Raw genomic sequence first — 24,974 nt, forward strand, 5'->3', positions numbered from 1 at the left:
TCTCTCTCTCTCTCTCTCTCTCTCTCTCTCTCTCTCTCTCGACCTCACAGTGAAGGCCTGGTAAGCCAGCGTATTGCAACATCCCACAACTTCATCGACTGCAACAGCTTTCAGCCTTCGAAAATGCCTCGTGTTGATATCACGAACTGCTTTACAGAAAGGTTGTGAGGCAGATGATCTCATTATACTTATAACACCGTTACAACACCTGAGTTAGTCAAAGCAACATTTGGATATTGTGGAAATCACCAAAATCATGAATACTATATAAATTCTTAAGCCTTTATCGCTAGCCTTCCATGTTTATACAACAGAGGAGAAAGACTTAGTATAAACTACCCCTGTAGATCATCTATTCTCACTTTAGTTAAATCTAGCCCATGAGAGAGAGAGAGAGAGAGAGAGAGAGAGAGAGAGAGAGAGAGAGAGAGAGAGAGAGAGAGAGAGAGAGAACAAATAACTATCAAACACCGTCCAGTCTACCGGCTTCACTCGCATCCTTCGAAACTCGTGAGTGCCGCTGGTTATCGAAGCAACATTTCCCTACATCAAAGGAGTAACACCTTCCCGTCCGTGGTATCGCGACGCACCGAGGGAGAGTAGCATCTTCGACAGGGTAGAAGAACACCACCACCATCTTCCCTTGCAGTGACAGGAGTGCACCAGGGTACTTACACCCCTCCCCCGAGAAACAATATCCCCCCCTACACACACACACACACACACACACACACACACACACACACACACACACACTAGGGTGTGTAGGGCATAGCTGCAAGTCCGGCTTAGGTGGCTGCAATAGAGAGGAGGTAAGAAAGTAGTACACAGGGAACCCTTAATTCCACTGCACTGTACTTTTGTACTGTACTGTACTGTACTGTACTGTAACAACACAGCATCACCGTGAGGCACTCCATCTGCCGCGAACATCTCCAGCTATAACCCACGTTATCAAAAAAAAAAAAGGAAGAAAAAATATATTAGATATTGGGGGATAATAATGGCCTTCCGCTGGGGCACCGGCTTTTGTAGTCTCGCCGCTAATGGTTTCATTAATTACCCTTTATTATCATCAATTAAAGGCAGGGGGAAATATGGTAAAGAAGAGGACGTTTTTAAATGATGTCCAATTTAGACGAGATAATATTGAGACAGCTAATTCTAAAAGATTAATTATTGTTTACGAAAAGCAGCAACGGATATGGATAATTTCTGACGTTCTTACACATCTTGTGCTAATGGACGATGATTCAGTTTATTGTTTACGTGTATGTAATAGGAAATTGACCGGCTCATGGGCTCATTAAATGAAATTCACACAACCTGTTAGAGACAAACACAAAAATCTCAACTCATCTCGACACTTACAACAGACAACAAACAGGAAACAGTACCAATCTCTACATCCACAACAGACAACAACGGGGAATCTGCCACGTACACAACAAACTCAGGACCAAAAAAAGATATTCGTCTGTATCTACGTACTTGCAGAGTATGTAAATCTTCTCAACAACGTGTGTGTGTGTGTGTGTGTGTGTGTGTGTGTGTGTGTGTGTGTGTGGGTGCGTCTGGCAACACACATTCAGACTCCTGCCTGCTCAAGGTTGTTAAGTCCCTATGTGCATCAACTTGTCTTCCTCCCTCCTGGAGACAGTGCCTCCCTCTCCTTTTCCTCCTAGTTCTCCTTCGTTGTCTCTTCTCACTTTTCTTCCACTGACTCTTCTCTCCTCCTTCACTTCGAAACACTACGTAATCTCTTCATTCTCACCTCCCTTTCTTCCCTCACTTCTCTCACTTCACGATTACTGGCTCCATCTAACCTACCAGATCCCTTTTCATTTCTCCCACTCTTACCTCCTCCTCCTCCTCCTCCTGCCGTTCCTCGACCCTACAGCCACCTGTGCTGCTGCTGCTGCTGCTTCTCCGAGGTGTAACCCTTCAGGCAGGGCTTCCGGTGGACCACACATGGTGTGTGCTGCAGACCACCGCATCGACCCTGACCAGCGAGGACGCACCTCACCCTCCACCACTCCCATCACCTGGGCCTCTTTTTCCCACGATCTCCATCACTTCGGTTCTCACAACAGCCCCATCCCTCCCTCTCTCTCTTCTCCATCTATGCCATCTCCCCCCATCTCAGACACCATTAGCACCGATAACAGGAGGGTGTTTCATGACCAACGATCGAGGTCAAACATCAGATGCCAAACCTCAGATATCCGAAGATTAGGATCCACACCATGAAGTGTTCATTATCAAGCAATAACACTAACTTGTAGTTACTTTATCACTGATAATCAAAGGCTCAAACTATAGTTACTTCAACGTTAACAAGCAATAACACTAACTATAGTTACTTTATCATTAATAATCAATGGCTCAAACTATAGTTACTTCAACGTTAACAAGCAATAACACTAACTATAGTTACTTCATCATTATTAATCAATGGCTCAAACTATAGTTACTTCAACATAAATAATTGATAATTCTATCTATAGTTACTTAAACATTGATAAGCAATGTTTAAGTTTTACTAAGTAAAACGTTTTACTAAGTAAAAGCAATAAGACTCACTATCCATAACCTCCCAGCAATAAGGCTTACCATCTATAACCTCCAAGAAGCAATTAGACCCGTTAACTATATCCTTCACACAATAAACCCTCACCATCTGTAGCCAATAACCAACATAAGTCAAGAATAACCAAAATAAAGTGAAAAATAAACATCCCAACATACCTAACTGTACGTATCCCAACAGTGTAGCCAAGTAAGGCACAACTAACGCGTCCCAACAGTGTAGCCAAGTAAGGTACCACTACCGCGTCCCAACAGTGTAGCCAAGTAAGGTACAACTAAGGCGACCATAACACCCGGGGCATATCAGTCACAAGGTATTCACGCCATCCGGGTGGTATCAGTACCAAGGTATCCACCCAAGAGCGTCGGGGGGAAGATACCAATCACAAGGTATCCATGATGGCCGGGTGATACCTGAAGACATGAAACCCTTCAGATATAACCCCCACGGAAAAGAAAAGAGCTCCTCCCCCTCCGGCTGGTCTCCATATGTCGCGCTGGGCCCGTCAATTGCCGGGATGCGACGTGATAGACGGGCGGATCCGGTGACTGGGAACAGTCAAGTGCTCTAGCTACGGTCAACAGGGAGGGAGGGGTCAAACCCTCAGTATTGCAGCCGCGGTGCGTCGTGGATCAGTTTGTACCACCGGGACCCAGTGACCCCTCACCGTCTCCTCACTGCTGCTCCCGACATCTGGCCATCTCAAAGAGGACCAGTTCTCTCCTTTACGCATGGTTCTGGCATCAGTTCTTGGACCACGTAAGCCATGTCACTTTCCTTATGCAGCAACGCGTTTAACCAGCGCCCATACAGACCAGTCTTACATCTTGTTATAAAACGGTAAACACAGTCCTGATGAATAATGATAATGATAACTGATAACTGATAATAATGAAGACAATATCTAACGAGCTGATTTAGTGCGATCAATATGAAATTAACAATTCAGAAGATAGTCTTCTATCATGTTTATTCGAATATTTCACAAAGCTATAACTTCAACGGATAAGAATAATACTTGCATGCATTATAAGCTAAAACGATAAACAAAAACAGGCTAAAAAGCTGGCTAAACCAATACGTACGAACGAAAAACACAAAAAAGCAATACGTCACAGAAAACTCAAAAACAAAACTATATTTGCAAACAGAAAGCCCAAAACTTACACCAAAAAAAAAAAAGATCCAAAAAGCTAAATCTAAAATGAGAAAACCCTCAATGAAAACACAAAAGTCAAGCTAACCAGAAAAGAAATATACTTCACTACAGAATAACCCACTGAATCATCAGAGAAGATGAACCAAAAGGAAGAGGGGGTTGTGAGAAAGAGGGAGGGAGGGATATAGCACAGGAAGGTGTCGTAAGGGAGGGAGGGAGGGAGGAATCCTACTATGCCATACCCTAAGGGTGTAAACAGAGGAGGGGAAGGCAAGGTGTCTCCAACAGTAGGGTGGTACATGTGAGCTGTTGTTGCCCGCGACATCAAAACTCTCTCGCTAATCTCCCCGTCTCTCCAGACGCACCGACCACCCACCCACAACTGTCCATCACCGGGCACCAACTAGGATATTCGAACCTCCAGGACTTGGAAAGATAACGGTACGACCCTTGAGCACGACGGTATGACCCTTGAGCTTTTGACACGACCCTTGAGCTTTCGGCATGACGGTATGACCCTTGAGCGTGAAAATGAAGGTCTTAGGCACGACCGTGCGATCCCTTGGGTATGAATACCTATCTGGTCTCTTAGCTGAGGTTAAAAAGGCCGCGCCCAGGATCGAACTCGGGTGGGCCCGTGCATGAATCATAGTCAACGACGCTAACCACAGTGTGTGTGTGTGTGTGTGTGTGTGTGTGTGTGTGTGTGTGTGTGTGTGTGTGTGTGTGTGTGTGTGTGAATAATTTCAGCCACACTGGTCCTATCTTTTTCCCAACATCAATTACGACGTTCAGGTCATTTAACCTTCTCAAACCAACTCCATTACATAAAGATCAAAGTCTTTTCTTAAGTTTTACATATTTTCTAATCACATCTGGGTATGGTACCTCGTAGGTATGGGGACAGCCCACCAACCCTCTGTGGCTAGCCCTAAAGGGGGCCTTTAAGAATATCTGTAGGCCTATATAATGTCACCCCTGCAGCAAACTGTGTAAGAGATTCTTCTCAAGTTCCAAGTATAATCACTCCTTAGTGTTGCCACCCACCTGTCCTGTGTAAACGACACTAGTCTCTCTAACTACTGCCACCGCTCCCCCTTCCAAGTCTCTCCAAACCCCCATATGGCCCTCTGCTTTCCTCTCCTCCTTCTGCGTCAATGTTTAGTTTCGTCTTTTATGCACAGATAACCTCCCCATGGACTATTAGGTCTTCTGTCATCTTGTCCTTCCTTTCCATGTACTGTTGAACCAGCCAAGTCTCCCAACGCATCATTCACCTTCCTAGCTAAGCCCTACCTTATATTGGGTGGGACGTACTCGAATTGAAAATACAACAGCAATTCCAGTGGAGTGCAGTTCCTGGAGAAATTAACGTGCCTTGCATTATACAATGGTCTATACTTCTGCAAGAGGCAGGTTTACCCAGAACTGGTTTCAGATGACTGCCAAATGGCAGATTTCTCCTCCAGCTTTATAGATTCCTTTTACGTATATGAAATAAAAGATTATAGATAGTTCACTGTAAATGAAAACATCAACAGATACTAAGGATGAAGAGAGACATAAATCTGATAATAATGTGTATGTTAACTTATGACATATAAAAGTATTTTTACAATCAAAATCAGTACTAACACACACACACACACACACACACACACACACACACACACACACACACACACACCTCCAGGATCAATTACCAAACACATAAGCCAATTAGAAAACTCGTGACTGTTCGCCATTAAAACATCCTTCACGGGAGTAACGCAGGCTACTGGTGTAAGCCACACTCCGCCTCCCCTACATACACCTTCCAAGTACAACAGACAAATGGATCATTTCTTTTAGTTTAACCCTTTTTTTTCTTCTTTTTTCCTTTTTTTTTTTTTTTTTGCGTCAGGTGGCCGCACCATTAACCCTTCTACTATGTGACAGGTGGCCGTGTTCCCTCCCTCTCTCACGAACGTGGTGATGTAATGGTCAAAGGGAGGGGAAGGGAATGAAGAAGGCTGAGGAGGTGGGAGTGTGTTTAGGGAGGAGGGAATTCTGTTTTGGATGGGGAGTCGCTTGTCTCTCTGGGGAGAGCGAGGGAGTCATTGTGGGAGAGAGAGAGAGAGAGAGAGAGAGAGAGAGAGAGAGAGAGAGAGAGAGAGAGAGAGAGAGAGAGAGAGAGAGAGAGAGACTGTCTGGGGGAGGAGGAAAGTTGAGGAGTATGGAATAGTCAGGAGGGAGACTCAAGTGTTTGATGAGGGGAGGCAGATGCAAAAGGTAGGGGACGGCGGTTCAAAACCCCTTGAGCAGGAAGGGTGCAAGTTTAAGGAGTCAGTTCGTCTGGTCTCTAGCCTGACTCTTAAATAAAGAGTCAGGTCAAGGCCAAGCTATCGCACCCAAGTGTCACACCGTTCCGCTCAGGGGTCGAACCTTCGCACTCGATGATCAAGTCGCCATCATCATAAGTAGGGACTGAACCGTCGTGCTCAAGGTTCGTACAGTCGTGCTCAAGGTTCGTACGGTTGTGCTCAAGGGTCACATCGTCGTGCTCAAGGTTCGTACAGTTGTGCTCAAGGGTCACATCGTCGTGCTCAAGGATCGAACCGTCGTATTCAAGGATCGTCCCGCTGTGCTCAAGGCGCTTACAATCTTGGTGTTCATGGCCTGTAACCGTTGGGTTCAAGGATCGAGCACTTTTGCAAGCTGTCCATATTTACTATATCGCAAGACTTCTTTTTCATCAATTAAGACTAATCACCGGCCACTGGGGCTCCTTCCTTCAACCCTGCATATTCCCTGGTACCTTGATTGACAGTAATCACCTCCCTCTTTTTCTGAAGTCCTCTGATCGACAATAACCAACATCCTCTCCTCCTAAACTAATATGCTTGTTCTCACTTCGCTCTCGACTTGCTACCCTGCATTATGATTGGCTACTTCTTGCCCACGACATGGCAAACAAGCCTTCACGATTAGCTACAAATCCTTATAACGATCCTTCCTTCAAGTCTCGATACATACTACTCACCGCGACCTGGAGTCCCACTCTAATTGGATGCCACTCGCTACTCCCACTACCGATCCCTCATTCTCATCCCCAGACTCACTCCTAATCACCTAATCCCTCAACCTGATCACCTGTGTCATCGTTATGAGGTACCAGTCTACTCTAGAACTATCCATCACAGTGATTGCTTTCACCCATAACCCTAACAGCCTCCTCCTAGCCCTGATGAACTGCCTCTCACTCTCTGTGGTTACCCCTCGCCTCCTCATATATATACATTATATATATATATATATATATATATATATATATATATATATATATATATATATATATATATATATATACCTTTTAGGTTAAGCACAATCATTTCTAACTCTGTCTGCCTGAATGTCATGTGACCCCCCTCAGGTTAGGTCACTGGCTCTCCCTGAGTGGCTGGCTACTGACTGGTAATGGCCCCCTTGACTGGTCTTGTGTGTGGACAGCTCCAAACGACCACTATCAACCGATCTTCGTCAATTTAATATACGAGCGTACCTATCGTAATTGGATCTTGTACATAAAAACGCTAGCATTCATGATCACATATATATATATATATATATATATATATATATATATATATATATATATATATATATATATATATATATATATATATATATATATATATTTAGATAATTCCAGAACGGGTGCTTGCATCAAGATATGGATATGATGTACACCGCATAATCTGCTGCATTCTGGCAAGCCAGTTGGTGACGGGTATCAAATCGAACTCACAGACAAACTTAGAGGGAAGAGGATTTCATCATCTCTCTTCACTCAACCCGTTGAGTTCGACCGTGCAACCCTAGAGCACGTCGGTACGACACTTAGGCACGCCGATGCGACCTATGGACATGCTTTCGGGGCCTTTGACGAGGCTCGTAAGGGTTGGGTGAACAGGCCGGGTCCATGAGACTGACACTGGTCTCAGTGTCAGGATGATCAGCGAGAGTGGGCTGGGGCGGAGGGCATCAATGACACCACCGGGAGCTCTATGACAGTCCTAGCAGCGTTTGTGGTGACAACAGAACACCTCAAACCTCAGCCACCTGCTCTTCGGTAAGCGGGTATGGGTGTAGAGGAGGAGGAGAATTGCGTTCCTCGTGATTTGATTTCACTGCACTCCTGTCCTACCGATCCCCGTGAGAGAGAAAAACAGTGGCGGTAACGTTAGGTGACGGCTGACGCAATGGCCTGTCCACGCTTACACTGCCTGTTGCTCTCCTGTGGGATGAGTGGGCGGCGAGCGGCACCACAAGTCTTGAAGTAGTCGGTATAGCATTACTAATGCTACCATTAGCTGTGGGCATGGCAGCAGTTGCAGCTGTGGTAAGTAAGAGCCTCCAAACACGTCACTCAAGCCTCAGCTGCTGCTGGTCTTCGCTGGGGGCGCCTCACGAACTGTGGTTTCCTTTGTTCGTCCCTTGTCCATAGTCGTGTCTCTCTACCCGACTCATTTATTTTTCTCTCTCCGACTCAGCCAACGATGCGGTGGTGAGGTTTGCCTACCATCTGCTGCTGTAAGTAGAGGTGGTCTTCTTCAGTTGGGACCCCGATCATTTTGCTACTTTCATGTTTATCGTCAGCCTTCTGAAGCACGACGGTACGACCACTGGACACGACAGAGTGAGATGAGTGAACACGACGGTACGAGCTTAGTCTGACCTCTGACCCTCAGATTACCTCCCAGAAACTATTCCACATCAACAGGGGTCCCATTCGTCCCTGGGCAGCGCGCACCTCTTGCATATCCGAGGGTACCTTTTCTTCCACTCTCCAAGCCGGATGTCATCTTTCTTCGACCGTCTCTTTTCGTCCGTCATGATGCTTGCTTCCCTCAGTTCTACAGGGAGCATTTCTGGAACGGCTCTCGTGAGCTGCTTGCGTGTCTCCCGCCACCTAAGATATAGACCAGCACCGCAAAGCTGGCGGCTGCTTCCCTCACAATTTGTGTGGAGTGGCGGTCATTTACACGAGGATTGGCTTTTATGATACCACCGTCCCTCGAACACCACAGATGTGGAATTCTCTTTCTCATCTTTCGCCATTTATCCTCTTCCTTCAACCTTTCCACCTTAAGCAGTCGGATCTACAAACATGGGAGGACCTCAAATTATTCTCCATTGCCCTTCTTTTTCCAATTCTTGAAAAAAACAACTCGTGATTTTTACTTTTCCAGTCGACTTCCTTTCACTGAAGCGTGGTTTTGCCCATGCCACGTCGGCTCCCATAAGGGATGAAAATAGACATATATATCCCAACTAACAACCAGTACAACGACTGTCAAAGCTATAACCGCCATAATCACTTCTAACAACATCATCATTACCAATACAATCCATCTTGTTATGACATTACAACCACTACAGCAAAAACATAAATGTCACGGCCACCATTTCAGCCTGTTTCGACAGCCATGGCCGACCTTACTGTAGGAAAGAGCACCATCGTTAATTCTACCATCATAAAGTCTACCATCATTAATTCTACCATCATAAAGTCTACCATCATTAATTCTACCATCATAAAGTCTACCATCATTAATTCTACCATCATAAAGTCTACCATCATTAATTCTACCATCATAAAGTCTACTATCATTAATTCTACCATCATAAAGTCTACCATCATTAATTCTACCCTCATTAACTCTACCACTCCCATGGCTTCTACGAGCGCTACAATCATTACGGGCCACGTCAGGAAACCCAGCGAATCATCATAAATGGTACAACTATGACATTCAGCGTCACCATATGTCTTCTACTACTGCCAACCACTAATATCCTCAGTGCTTTCACAACCACTGCAATTATAACCAGTTGTCACATCAACCATTATCATCACCCATATCAAAATTATCACCACCATCACAAATGCTAGTAGTGCTACTAGAGGATCGCCAAACTCCAACAATCCTCATCATCACTACTGCTACTACCAGCATCACAAACAACCATCATCATCACTATCACCACCACAACTACCATCACTACCAAACCTCACCAACACAACCATCAACGCTACTCTGTAACTCCACCATCACGATGACCACCCCTTTACCTCCACCAGCGGCTCTGTAACTCCACCATCACGATGAACACCCCTTTACCTCCACCAGCGGCTCGCGAGTGTGCGTGTGTGTGTGTGTGTGGGAGGGGGGGGGGGGGTTAGAAGTTGAAGAATTTAGTTCCACTGACAAACACGTTTGGGCCAGCTGCGAGACCGAGACAGCCCCTGTCCAGTGGTGCGTACGCATTGTTTAACCTGTCGTAACCGGATCTTACGCAACGCGTAATTTCTGTGTTGTAATTAAACAACCTGCATCAACGCAGTTATCTCTCCTCCAGACTGCCCCTCCCTCTAACCCTTTACAGTGTCCTCCAAACCTTTCACCTTCTCCAAGCATGCGCGTTCCCTCCCTTTCCCACCCTCACCCTCTCTAGTTCCTTCCCTTTCCCACCCTCACCCTCTTTAGTTCCCTCACTTTCCCACCCTCACCCTCTCTAGTTCCCTCCCTTCCCTCCGCTACGCACCCTCCACTAGCAACCTCCCCCACGACGCCCGGCCGGGAGGAGGAGGAGGAGGAGGAGAGGTCGGTGGTCTAGGGGTAGGTCGGGGCAGGACACAGCAGCCTCCCGGGGGCCAGTCAGCACCTGTCGCAGGTCGCTTGGGTCAAACCTAAATGATTGTGTGTAATAATTTGACAAGCTATTCTCGGGCTAAATAATTAAATGTTGAGCCTCCTACCGGCCAACTGTCGCCTCCCTCTTACCCCTCGGGTGTTCTCCTCCCTCGTCCCCAAAAGTTGCGCAAATAACACCAGCGCCGCCGCCGACCACAACGACGCCGACCTCTAGTTCACTTGATCATCGGCATTAGGACGTTCTCAGCTTCCCCTGATGATAGGCCGGGAGCTGGCCTCCTGCAGCGGCAGCAGCTGCAAGCGTGGCGCGATGGATGCCGGTGTACTGCGAAGGGCATGCGTCAGTACTGGAGGGGAAAACATCCATCCCTGTTACCTGTGTTGCCGCTCGAGTCGCGGCGGCGTTTGCTTGACTGATGGTGTATAAATAAGTTCTGAAGGTGACCCCCTTCCTCACGCTATTTGGAAGTGGTGGCGAGAGCGTGAGTGATGAAAGCAAGATGTCAATAGCCAGTCACTGAGTAGCACTATCATGCCACCACGGGTCAAGCAAGTGGGACAACAATAGTAGTAGTAGTAGTAGTAGTAGTGGTAGTAGTAGTAGTATATCAGTACCGTGCAGCACTTTCCTAAGTTACGTACTAGAATTATAGTTCAGGTTCATGTCAACAACCTGAACACATGTCGAGCTAAATGTCAACAGGAAATTCTGCTGCCTGTGAGTACGACTCTTGGTATGGTGTATGAAGATGTGGTGATAACGGCCCGTGGTGATGGCAGCAGCGGGGAATGAAGCAGCAACAGCAGCAATAGTAGCAGTACTAGCTGTGCCTGCACCATGCCCACAGCAGCTGCGGTAACGCCAAAATTGGGAAAAAGCCACGTCAACAACACCTGCAGCAGCAGCAGCAACAGCAGCAGGACCTGTGACAGCATCACTGGCAATAAGAGACGAGCACTTACGAGCACTGCAAAATAAAGGAGTGGTTGGCGCGTAGCGCTTGCCCCAGGAAAACACCACCCAAATTACGAAGAATGAGTCTTGCAAGTTAACATGTCAATTGTTAACGTGTGTAATACTGTGCGAGAGAGAGAGTGGGTGTGTGTGTTTACTAGCAGAGCCTCCATGGCCGGTGGCTTCTAACCCACCTCTTCACCTCCTCCTCTTACCTAGAGCGGCAGCAGCATCAGCAGTAACAGATGACAGGAACATGAGGAGCGAGCAGTAATGGCTGGAGCTGCGGTGGTAATGTTGTGGTGAGCGAGGCGCGCCCTGTGACCCCTGCAGTAGCCGCAGTCGTGGCCAGGGTAATTGTCTCCTAGGCTGGGGGGCGCGGCGGCGGGTGGAGAACGTCGTCAGCCGCTCCCACCGTCGTCCCCTCCTGACCTACACACACACACACACACACACACACACACACACACGAGCTCTGATGAATACATTAGCCACAGTGTCGGACCAAAATAGTTTTACGATGGCCATTGGCTTTGTTGTCATTGCTAACGAGAAGTAATGAGATTCGTCACATGAGGAAGCGGTCCATCATACTCATCTGCGAACGTTAGCGTCTGCTGCTGCGTCACGTAGCGCAACCGAGTGACGACGCAAAGTTGTATTTTCTCACTTAACAAAACACGGAGAGTTAACGCCTTCGTCGGCGGTGCGGTTCAACCTGTCAGGTCTATCTACTCATCTACCACTACGTCATCTACTTGGTAAGTCACGGACACCCAAGAGTTGTAACTTGCCACCGTTGCCAAGAGTGATCATGGCGGACTTTGAGTGTATTTACTTTGGCCGAGATCCGTCGCTCCCGTTCAAGGGAACGCCGAGAGAGAGAGAGAGAGAGAGAGAGAGAGAGAGAGAGAGAGAGAGAGAGAGAGAGAGAGAGAGAGAGAGAGAGAGTTAACTCAAATGTTTTCATTTTTAATCTTAGCGTCGTCTGAGGCGCTACCGGTATATCTCAAGGAACCAACTTCCCCAGTGGCAAAAAAACAAACAAAAAAAACAGAAGTGCAAAGCACGTAAACATGCGTCATTGTAAGCGTCCTCCCACCCACACTACACACCAGGCCTTTCCATCTCTGATGCAACAGGTGTTTATACACCTGCTTCAAAAAGAAAAGATGACAAAATTTTCGCGAATAGAGAGAGAGAAATATTCAAAATCCTTTAACTTTTAAAATCAGAAGGAGAGGGTTAAACCCTAAGTAATTGTCCGATGTCACCCATTTTCTAAATTCCCTAGTCATCGCGAGACCGAAACCGTAACGGACAGACAGACAGACAGACAGACAGAGCTCCTCTGCTCTATATGCTTCCCCTCCTACGCCCGCCCTGACGCCCGACGCCCGCCGCCGCCTCCTCCTCCTCCTCCTTCTTCTCCACCGTAGTGAAACATATGGCTCGGGGGAGGCGCTCTACTGATCTTGTATGCCCCGGGGATACATTTACGACTGATGAACGAGTACCGATGGGTACGTATACCCTCCAACCCCCAAACCCTCTTCAAGAGGTCTGTCTGTCTGTCTGTCCACCGCTCGAGGGAAAATAAGATGCGCATGTAACATTATGACGTGTAGAAAACAATCGTTAATTATCGTCCTATTAAGATGACCCGTATAGATTATACGGTTTATCGCTTTAATCATCATCTTACGTAGCAGCTAAGTATGTATATTCAACATCATCTTACGTAGCAGCTAAGTATGTATATTCAACATCATCTTACGTTGCAGCTATGTATGTATATTCAACATCATTTTTGTACACAAGGGTCTGAGACATGAACATCTACTACTAACATTCCTCATGTGTCTCTCATATCACAATGCACAACATCCACCACAAGACTGCCTGCAGCTCAGTACAACAGACACCAGGTTTGTTCAGCGGCACAAGCCATGTTGAGGAAGCAGTTTACATGTTCGACGTCATGTTCGGACGCACGAGTATGTTGACATTCATAACTACAACCCCTTCGCGAACAGTCATAAAGCTACAACCCCTATCTCGAGTCTCCTTTGTTACAACAAGCGAGACAATAACAACAACAACAACAACAACAACAAAGGACTTCAGCTATGTTAAGAGACCAGACCCCCCCCCCCTAACACCGCGCCATCGTCCATGCTAACGAAGCTATATATTCAAGTTTGGAGACAGGGATCACCCTCACAAGCCACAACTCTCTCTCTCTCTCTCTCTCTCTCTCTCTCTCTCTCTCTCTCTCTCTCTCTCTCTCTCTCTCTCTCTCTCTCTCTCTATCTATCTATCTATCTATCCACCGAGCCCTACCCAAACAAAGACTCTTTCCCCTTAAATCTCCTTCGGTACATCTTACCGCATCAGTTTCTGAATTTCTGATCACTTTAAAAAAAGAATGATAATAAAAAAGATATCATCTGTTGTTGTTTGATTTCCTGGATCATCTCTACGTTTCACACAACTCCGGCCACCGACAACCCACCAACCACAACAAGGATGATCGTGTTCAATAACCCGCTCTTACCCAACCCGAATTAGCTTATGAATTCTGTTCCACCCTGACCTTCTGGAGCCAAGTGATGCAACTTCCACTTGCACAAACAACTTCCCGACTATCCTCTCTTTTTTTTTATGGATTCATATTTCTATTCTTACCACCCTGCCACTCCGCCGCCCCACAGACACCGCTCACCCAAACAAAAACCATTTCTCTCAACGATATGCATTAAATGTGATCTTGCTCAACATAACGGACCATTCAATTCACCAACGTTTAAATGACCAACGTTCAAATGACTGATACGGGGGGGAAATGATCTCTAAAGGTATACATTCCTGCGTAATCGTGCAATGCTTATGAAAATGTTATGAATGATATCTTAGCATCTGTGATATAACATTGCTGTATCAAAATGAGATGCCTAAGAAACACCTTAAAGTCCAAGTGTCTATCTATCATCTTTAAATCCTTCTCCACATACATGGGGATTGGATTAAGAGTGCATCCAGCAGGAGGTGGATGGTTTTCTCGACCTGGGGTCACCCCCAGCCTGATATGACGGATAAGTGTTGGGACGCCCAGATCCCTGGGACAGACCCGCTATATTGCAACAGAAGAAGAAGAAGAAGAAGAAGAAGAAGAAGAAGAAGAAGAAGAAGAAGAAGAAGAAGAAGAAGAAGAAGAAGAAGAAGAAGAAGAAGAAGAAGAAGAATGAAAAGCAGAAGAAGAAGAAGAAGAAGAAGAAGAAGAAGAAGGTAACCTAATGATTTACGAAATGATAATTTGAGTAGTGAAGACAGTTTCCATGGATTAAATGATTACAAATGTGACCACCCTGAGTTAGGAGTGTTGAAGTAATGCCCAGAACCATCTAACACACACACACACACACACACACACACACAAACACACACACAAACACACACACACACACACACACACCGTGTCAGAACGGTTGGCGGTAATGTCTCTCATTAAAAACCAAGCTGCCAAGTTTTATAACTTTGCGATACATACACCAAACATCAATATTCTGTTCTTTACCTCCTGTGTTCACACTCCTTCCTCAACCTTTTTTACTGGAGGGCCTGGCCTTGAAGTGGCTTGTGTACGTGACTGGAGCACATGTTACGAAGATGATTATGTGCTTCAGCGATGCAAAGGAACTCTCGGGTCCGCCCGCTTCACCCCCTTGCCCTTCCTCAACTGGGACAGACCCCCTCAAGTACCCGCATCTCAACCCCTCACATCATTCCTCTCCCTCTCCATCCTTCGCACACATCAACCCAGGGTATGATACATCATCGGCCCCTGTCCTCTTCTCTCCTCTCCGCCCCATCCATCTTTAAAAAAGCACCCTCCAAACACTGCCCAGCCGTGCCCGCATGGCCGTCCAAACGCTTCTTATTCAACGAGGGTTTTCAAGTCGTTTAAAACACCTTATTACTTTCCATCTCAACGTTGCTGATTATTTATTTGCTTGTATAACGAAGATAAATGAGAGTTTTATTACTGTTCTACATCCTAAGATACCGGGTATATTCATTCATGTTCAATTGAGATATCTAAGTAGAACAGTTCTTGGTTTGATATCATCACGTACGACCTTCGTTTTACCAGCCTGTAGCAGAAATATATATATATATATATATATATATATATATATATATATATATATATATATATAGTTTTATTGGTGGTGATCGGGTTACCAGGAGAGGGGCCTCCTGAACCCATCGTGGATCCTATCATGTGTCGCCCAAGCGCGTTTATTCTTGGCCATTCATTGTTCCTCACCATCAGCACTTACCCCGGCCTCACTATTCCTCCACCAGCTTTACTCATGCTTGATACCACTATATATATATATATATATATATATATATATATATATATATATATATATATATATATATATATATATATTCCTATGATTGATAGACAAATAGGTAGATATTGCAGATTTGATGGCTCTGTCTTCCCTAATGAGATGCTCTCAAATTCATAACATGTTTTCCTTTATAGCTTTAATCTGTTGCCAGGCATATATGATCCTACATCTTTTTCCTCTCTCTCAGCTATTTCAGTTCCAGTTCTTTAAGCCTTTCAGGATAGTCTATCCCTTTAACTATGTTCCTGAAGTGGCTCTCAATTTTCTCTGTTCATTTGCCATTTGCTTCGTAGGTGACCATGAAACACAAGCAGCATTCAGTCTTTGCTTCATATGTATTCATCAAACACTTTCATACACAGTTTCCTGTCTATTGTAGCGGACATTGTACAAATCATACCACTCATCACTTGGCTCAAGAGAGTGCTATCTTCTCAATGTGTTCCCTGAATTCTAATTATTCATAGTGACTCCCAAGTCATTTACAATCGCCTAACTTCCAATCGCTCTTCTCTACTGGGTCTTCATTCGGTGTTTTCGAATTGTGTTCTTACTCGATCCTTAAGTTCTTTAGTTAGATATACCTTCGCCCAATACCATCAGGTTCTGCCTCATTTGTGTGCTATGTCATGGTCTATCTGCATCTCCATCTATCTCTCCCTCCAGTCACAATCACTCAACTGGTATCATCAGCATAGCTCAGGCCTTACCCTGTTCTCTCATTCTTCTCTGTCTATGTCTGATATCATTACCATCAACTGAACTCACTAGGGCAACACTGCTCCGTGTGTGGTGCCCCTCGTATGGACGTCACCAGACGTGGTTTTCCGTCTGGTGCGACCGTGAACTACCTGATCGTGTCTTATTTCCACATACTATACCTTTATTCACGTAGATAAATCATACAGAGACACGAAGACCCAAGGTACGTACGAGCGAGGTGGTCTGGTATTAATTTGAGTGAAGAAGACGCAATGCCCCTTTGAAAGAAGTAAACAAAAAAAGAACAGCCAAGCAATATCTACAAACTCTCTCTCTCTCTCTCTCTCTCTCTCTCTCTCTCTCTCTCTCTCTCTCTCTCTCTCTCTCTCTCACCATACACCCGTACACCCACATTGTGCCAATCAATGATTAGACTACGGCATCCGCCCTCATACCTTCCCCCGCGCGAGAATCAAGTTTCACTTTGACCTTCCTCTTCAAAACTACGTCTGATTCACCTCGCTTCCTTCAATAACCAAGTCATTATGAAACGTCTCAAATATACGAACTTACGTCTCTCTCTCTCTCTTTTTTCGTAAATATATATATATATATATATATATATATATATATATATATATATATATATATATATATATATATATATATATTCCTATGAGTGCACGGGGAAAATGAAACGCGAAAAGTTCCCAAGTGCACTTTCGTGTAATAATCACATCATCAGGAAAGACACAAGAGAGAAATATATACATTATTTGTTTTTTGTACATGTGTGATGCAATAAACCCTCCCTATATAATGAGATATTATATATCTTTTACTTGTGGTATATAGGTCAGCATACCATTACAGGAAGGGTATAACAAGGCCAGGCTGCAGAGCTACCAACCCCACCACAACTTTCTATTACCCCCCCCCCCTCAACAGCAAATGGCATGCAGACCAGTCCATCTATCCTCAGGGATTACGATATACCCATGACTATTCCCCTTGAAAAGAATGCAAATTAGTATATCCCTCATACCATGGGCAAATAGAGCATTACCTATCCCCACAGCAAGAAGGGTATCACTCAGTTGATACCCCACAGCAAGATGAACACTTCGTAAAATCCTCCACTGCAAAGAGAAATACAACACTTACTATCTCCCACATCAAGAGGAATATCTTTAAGTCCATCAGCCCTACTCAGCATATTCCTCGCAGACTATGACCCACACAATAAATGGGATACAAGAAAAACTAACCTACGTAAAGAGATACAGCATAGCGTATCACCCTACAGCAAGAAGGGTACAGAAGAGCTTATCAACCACAGCAAGAGAAACACGAATATATCCAATTCCCCATGGCAAAAGGCACACACCATAGCCTATCCTTCACAGCAAGAAGGATACAGTAGAGCTTATCACCCACAGCAAGTGTAACAGCATAATCTATCTCCAGGGCAAGAAGGACTGAGAACAATCTATCCCCCACAGCAAGGGTAACAGCACAGCCTACCCCTGCAGAAAGACTGGATAGAGCAAAGCCTACCCCTAAAGCAAAAGTAAAAGCACAATCTATCCACCTCATCAAGGACACAGTACCGCCTATCCTTTACAACATGAGTTATAAAGTATATCTTGCTACCCACGGCAAGTGAGACACAGTCTATCAACCACAGCAAGAAGGATACAGCACAGCCTATCCTCCACAGCGACAGGTATACACCACATTCTATCCACCCCAGCAAGAAGAATACAGCAAGAACCATCCCCCCACAGCAAACGATACAGAGCACAGCCTATTCCCCCCACAGCAAACGATACAGAGCACAGCCTATTCCCCCCACAGCAAGAGGGATATAGCACAAAAGCATCCCCAGCAACACACCCAGGGCCGCTGCAAGCCACCGGTCCCAGCGTACAATTAGGATTTATTGAAGTTTTTATCTGAGGATATGACGGGTGTGTGAGGGGCGCGTCCCGTGCCGGGCCCGAGCCCCTGGTCGCGCGCCGCTCGCCATCTGTCGCCCGACCACTCACCAATTATCTCCCGCGGCCGCCGCCAACACCGCCGTGGACGCTGCGCCCCTCGCGCAGGACTCGCGCCCTTCTTCTCCGCTGCGCCCGACATCTCTCCCCCCCCCTCCTCTCCCCTCTCCCCTGACTTCTCCTAAGGTAGTCAAGCTTTTTACCTGTCTTCTTCAGCATCACGGCGAAATTGTTGCCCAGAATCACTGCCCGGGCGCGGGACTCCGGCCGTTGTGGTGGAGGGCCGGAGGGACGAGATCGGTGCGTCTCGCGCCGTCGCGAGTACGTCCATAGCACTTAATGACCTCAGGTAACAGGTACCTAAAGGTCTGAATCATGATTAGGCGAGGCGCTAGAGGGCCTCGCGGGAATCTTCCCTCTCCGGCCGCCCGCCAGAGGGCGCATGTTCCCCTGCGACCGAGGACATCGAAGCCTTCCGTTCCCAGGCAAGGAGCGCGGGTCTTACGGCCGGGGGAGGCAAGGTCGGGAGTCCCTGAGCGTGTCCCGCGGCGCAACACGTGCACGAGTGTCCAGTTCTCCGGGCAGGGGTAAGGTTGCACCCTTGTTATTTCCTGCAACACAAGGCGAGGCATGTTGGCCTATGTCGCTTGGTTTTATCGTCACGCCCGGCCGCTTGGCAGCAACGCCAGGACGGGTCCTTTCTTGGGCTTCGTCCGTTAAGCACTTTCAGGTACGTAAGGTGAGCTAGCTTTCTCAAATAAGCCAAGATTCTGTACTAAGATACATACAGTGAGACGTTCAGGTGCTGTCCTCTTAAAACGGTAGATTGGAAGGACGTTATTGGGTGGGCGTGATGGTATAAAACGAACAATACGATAATGGGAATCAAGACATCATGGACAGGACTATGATGTTTATTTGCGTCGACTTCAGTAAAGGACCTTCGTACAGGGTCCCACGCAAGAGTCTATGAGAGATCACTATCGGCCCAATGTATGGTAGAAGACGAGGCTCTAAATTAGACTAGGGGACCTGGCCAACAGACAGGAAGCAGAGGGTCACCACTAACGGGCAGAATCTGGGTGGAGTCCAGTTACCAGCGGAGTGCCTCAGGGTTTGTTCCTGGGGCCCCTGTTATTCATTGTATACATCAAGGATGATCTTAATGAAAGGGTAGCATGCAGCGCTAGTGAAACTGCCGGACGAATGACCAACTTACCATTTAAAACGGTGACTTGAAAATACGACAGAAAGACCAAAACAGGCTATAGTTTGTGACTTAGACGGTGACTTGAAAATACGACAGAAAGACCAAAACAGGCTATAGTTTGTGACTGACGAAAACTGGCTACAGTTGAGGTCAATGTAGACAAATGGAGAGTTTCGAGTCTAAGAAAAGATAATGACGTAGAAAAAGGTAATATATATCACAATACAAAATATTTCTATCAATACTCACTAACATCCTAACCATTACTAGCAGTGTTACTATAGCTATTGCTAGCATAAGTATTGTGGTAATAGGAGGATTAGCTTATCACGAGAAACAATAACACTTCCTTTAACAAAATAAATGTCATGAAAACGTGAGCCATAAAAGTATGTTGACGACACTTTGTCGAGTGTTGCATGGAGCAGTTGTGTCGTCTGTCGTCCAACACAGAAGCAGTGAAATACGAGCGAGGAGAAATCATTCTTTTTTTTTGGGGGGGAGAAGAAACAAACATTTAAGTTCCAGCTTACGAGCCACGTTAAGTTCCAGTTAAAACCTTTTCATATACGTCATAACTCAGGCAAAAATCTATGATCCGGGGTTTAATGCTAGTCAAATGCTTCAGATGCTGAGGACAACAATGCGTAGAGTTCCAAAGTCTAAGGTGATATTACCTTCAAACTATAATCGAAGTTGAGTTCCAGGATTAACAAACGTATTTACAGGACGCATAAGTCAGCCAAGATCAAAACGAGAAATATGGGTTTTTATGCCACTTAATCCTTTATATTTTAGGAAACAACTGTATGAGGTATATTGTCTGAATGCGTTTGACCTGACCTATAAGGGTCGAGTCAAACGCAAAAGAAGATTAGATTAGATTTAAAAAAAAGAGGAAAAAGATAATGAATAAAAATTAACAACAACTACACCAACAACCAATTACATATGGAGCAAAGACATTCAATTAACAAACACATATAAAAAACAAAGAAGAGACCAATACACTGTCATGACTTTCGTCTTATATCGCCGCCAAAAATGTACTCAAAAACCTTCCTCGAAAACTCTCACAATTCACGAACTTCGAGCGTTGAACTCAACAAAAAAAAAAAAAAAAATCTAAATCATGGGAACCTACTCGCTTTTAAAGAGGAGGATCCTACGATTCAGTTTTCTGTCCCTATTACGGATAGGAATAGCCAAATACAGGATTTCCATTGAGGATAGGCTTTGAGTTCCTTGTGGCCCGCTGACTCCTCCCCACGGAAGATGGTGTTAGGTTTCATTACAAGTACCGTCACTATGCCTTTCCCTCGCGCTACCGCCGTACTCCCTGCTCACGTTCTAAGTCAGCCATTCTACGATCACCTTTCATTTCTGACGTAATCCAGAAGCAACGTTCGTGCAGTAGACGTTCCCTTCATCAGGGAATTCAATAACCTTCGTCACCGTGTGAGCCATTACCATCGTAACGGTCTTCATAAGGTGGGTCACCATTTTCTATACTGGATGGGGGCAAAATTTTACGATCGCATATAGTTATTCTACTTTGCTAAGGTTCCGTCAATGCTTGGGCCTGCGAAGGGAAGTTGTTTAAGCTGAAATCTGTGTTGCAACTTTTTCTGACAAGCAAGCAAGGAGAATGCCTTAAAGAATATATATATATATATATATATATATATATATATATATATATATATATATATATATATATATATATATATATATATATATTGGAAAGGATCACAATGGTGCGCGTGATCAAGTATATTCCTATGAGTCCACGGGGAAAATGAAACACGATAAGTTTCCAAGTGCACTTTCGTGTAATAATCACATCATCAGGGGAGACATAAGAGAGAAATATAACAGTTAGCTCATATACAATGAAGAGACGTAGCTAGGACGCCATTTGGTAAACGTCTCATCGTTGTATATCAGCTGACTTTTATATTTTTCTCTTGTGTCTCCCCTGATGATGTGATTATTACACGAAAATGCACTTGGGAACTTATCGTGTTTCATTTTCCCCGTGGACTCAGGAATGTATATATATATATATATATATATATATATATATATATATATATATATATATATATATATATATATATAGATAGATAGATAGATAGATAGATAGATAGATAGATAGATAGATATAGATAGATAGATAACAAAAGATACTTTGCACGGAAGCCACAGTGGCCGAGCACCGATGATAAACACTGATAACTCAAATCACAATTATTTCACATCCACAGCATCAGCTCTTATGCAGACGTTATTAAACCAAACCCAGTTAACGAGATTAAACCAAAAAATAGATAGATAAATAATTAACATATGCATACCTTCAAAGTAACCATTATCATCATAACGTCGATAAAATCAACGAGTACAACTAGGGGAAAAAAAATAATAGGTGTGGTCAAATTTCTTTTTTTTCCTCCTCCCTCCCGACTCCCAATCCACGCATCCACCACCCTTGGTGGCATCACCCGACAGTCTCAACATGATGATGCTGATGATGATGATGCTTCATTAAGCCCCTCAAAATCTCGACTGACGACCAATAAACCCCAGACCATGAAAAAGCCCGAGTGATCATGCGCTCATTCTTTTCATTAAGAGACCGCAATTTACCCCGTGATGAATGAGCGATACTCAATGCATTCCGGGTCCTGGATATATATATATATATATATATATAGCGATGCCAGCCACTGCGGTGAAGACTTAAGTGTATTTTGATTTCATTATGATCTCTATCATCAATAAAAATCAAAATTACAGTGTAATTAACGTCGGAATATTTCTTCCCGTTGCATTTTTAACTCTCTCTCTCTCTCTCTCTCTCTCTCTCTCTCTCTCTCTCTCTCTCTCTCTCTCTCTCTCTCTCTCTCACACACACACACACATCTTTCCTGCATTCCATCACGTCTAATGCCACCCTTCGTATCAATTTTGCCCCCATGATGGAGGCAAGATCTGTATAATCGCATCCGAGATTAACCCTAATCGAAGGAGGATTGTTCATTGCCGTCCAACTCCGGGCCCAGGTGGCAGTGAAGTCCCCCGAGCAATACCCGTGCCTCTGGCACTGCTGCCAACCTGGAGAGGTGGTTGTACTGAGGGGGATAAAAAAAAAAAAGATAGCCACACCAGACAGGTGCTGATTCGAAATAGGTGTTGCCAACGTGAAACCCAGACTGATGAAAGTTAGACGAAGACGACTGCAAAAGTCTTTGATTCACGAATGTAAAAGGACAGGCGATCTAACTACGCAGGTTTATGCTTACAATAAAGTCAAGCTGATGCGAGGTAGGTGAGTCTGTGCTTGTAAGTCCACAAGCAGATGCTAAATACGTAGGTCTTTTATCCTTGAATAATGGCAGCAGAAGGTAGCCAGGTCTGTGCTTGTAAAGGGAGAGTTGAGGTGAACTTTTCAGAGTTCAAGCTGACACACAAAGCTACGTGGAAAAGGACAAATGATGACAAGGACAGCGGTGTTCATGCTTGCCAAAAGACAGGTGCTGTAGAAAAAAAACTGTGAAGAGCGCTACTTACGAAATAAGATACCTCGAAGTGAGACAATAGACCTTGCTCCCTCATCTCGTTTACAGCTTCGATCTCAAGAAACGACCCGCTTGAGATCTTGCATACACTCCCTTCCCTTCCTTCCCTCACCCCTGGCGTGAGTTACCAAGGAATGGTCCCCATCACACGCCGCTTATTATCATCGGCGCGTTTCGCACGGTCGAGTTTGGCCTGCGAGGCAGGGAACCGGGAGTTGATTGGTAATTACCCACGGGGAAAATTTTATGATTTAATTGCAGGCCACTTGTGGTTAAGATCACCACTAATTGGTGCTTGTGGCGTCTGTTAGGGCGAGATTTCATGTTATCTCCACGGTGTCCATCACGTATAAACATGTACATTAAGCAGTGAATTAGCATTATTTATGCACACACACACACACACACACACACACACACACACACACACACACACACATTCGGCCCCTTTAGATTGACGCTTCGAAAAAAAAAAATTGCGATTTCCATTCAAAGTCGGATCTTAAGATCGGATCTTAAGTCGCCAAGATCACACCCATTACCTCTCCTGGCACACTGTGAATACCAGTGATACAGACTAATATAACCTCACCATTCGCCGCTCCCCACGGACTATAATGAGCGTTAGCTGTGATGCATAATGGTTAGGAGCAATGCCTAACGCGACCAATAAAAAATAACCCACACACATACACACACACACACACACCGGCACTGATGACAAAATGAGTGGCTGTTATGTGGTGGTCCTCCTCCTCCTCCTCCTCCGCCACCGCCGCCACCGCCTCCTCTCCGTATGTGGCCCTGGGCCAGACAGACATCTCTAGAGGAGGTGTTGCTGCTACTGCTGCTGCACCTTCAAGAGTCTTATTTCCACGGTTGTTTGCATATCTACGTGTGTGTGTGTGTGTGTGTGTGTGTGTGTGTGTGTGTGTGTGTGTGTGTGTGTTTTGCGTAACCCGCATAGTTACGTTACCGAGGCTCAGTTCAGACAAAGGTTTACGAAAGAAGGAAGACTCGAGTCGTAACGCCGTCACAGTGAGCTTCCAAACGTAGGAATTAGTGGAAAAAGAAAAGGGAAAAGGGGGGAAGCAAAGGGTCCGACATACTTTTCCTCCAAAAACTGGTTTCACCGTAAACTACTAACATCATTTACTTTTCTTTAAACCGACTAACCTTATCTACTTTCTTTAAGTCGACTAACCTTACCTACTTTTCTTTAAGTCAAAGTCTTTTCCCTAGTCGTGGACCAAAGTTCATATCGAGACCTCGCCTTAAGATGAAACTTAAAAGTATCAGCAAAATGTGACGTGTATTCGTAAAATTTATTAAGCACCAGAACCTAATGGTTATTCAACACTATTACGACAAAGATATCTCAAAACATAAAATTATTCACATGAAATTATACATTTTAGCTTCCTTTGAAAGATAAAAGGCATAGGATAAGGAAAAGGGAAAAGAAATCTCAATATCTCAGGTGGAAAACCTTTCTTTAAGATGGAATGGAAGGATGAAGAAGAGGAGGTGGGGAGGATGTAACTATTGAGGAAAACGGGAGAGGATGCTCATCAGCCTTAACTATGTTATATACACCATGACGAACTAATACTGATGTTACTAAGACCGTCAACTTCGTGCACATCTCAGTTACGTAA

The 24,974-nt window shown here is 45.0% G+C and overlaps 1 protein-coding gene across 5 annotated transcripts in view; it reads right to left on the bottom strand.

Moving 5' to 3' along the window:
* Git (ARF GTPase-activating protein GIT1) overlaps positions 1-24,974 on the bottom strand; it is a 626,665-nt gene that overhangs the window by 509,812 nt on the left and 91,879 nt on the right. The gene's annotated exons all lie outside the window — the stretch shown is intronic.

Source organism: Panulirus ornatus, chromosome 42 (genome assembly GCF_036320965.1).
Source record: "Panulirus ornatus isolate Po-2019 chromosome 42, ASM3632096v1, whole genome shotgun sequence".
Taxonomy (NCBI): Eukaryota; Metazoa; Arthropoda; class Malacostraca; order Decapoda; family Palinuridae; genus Panulirus; species Panulirus ornatus.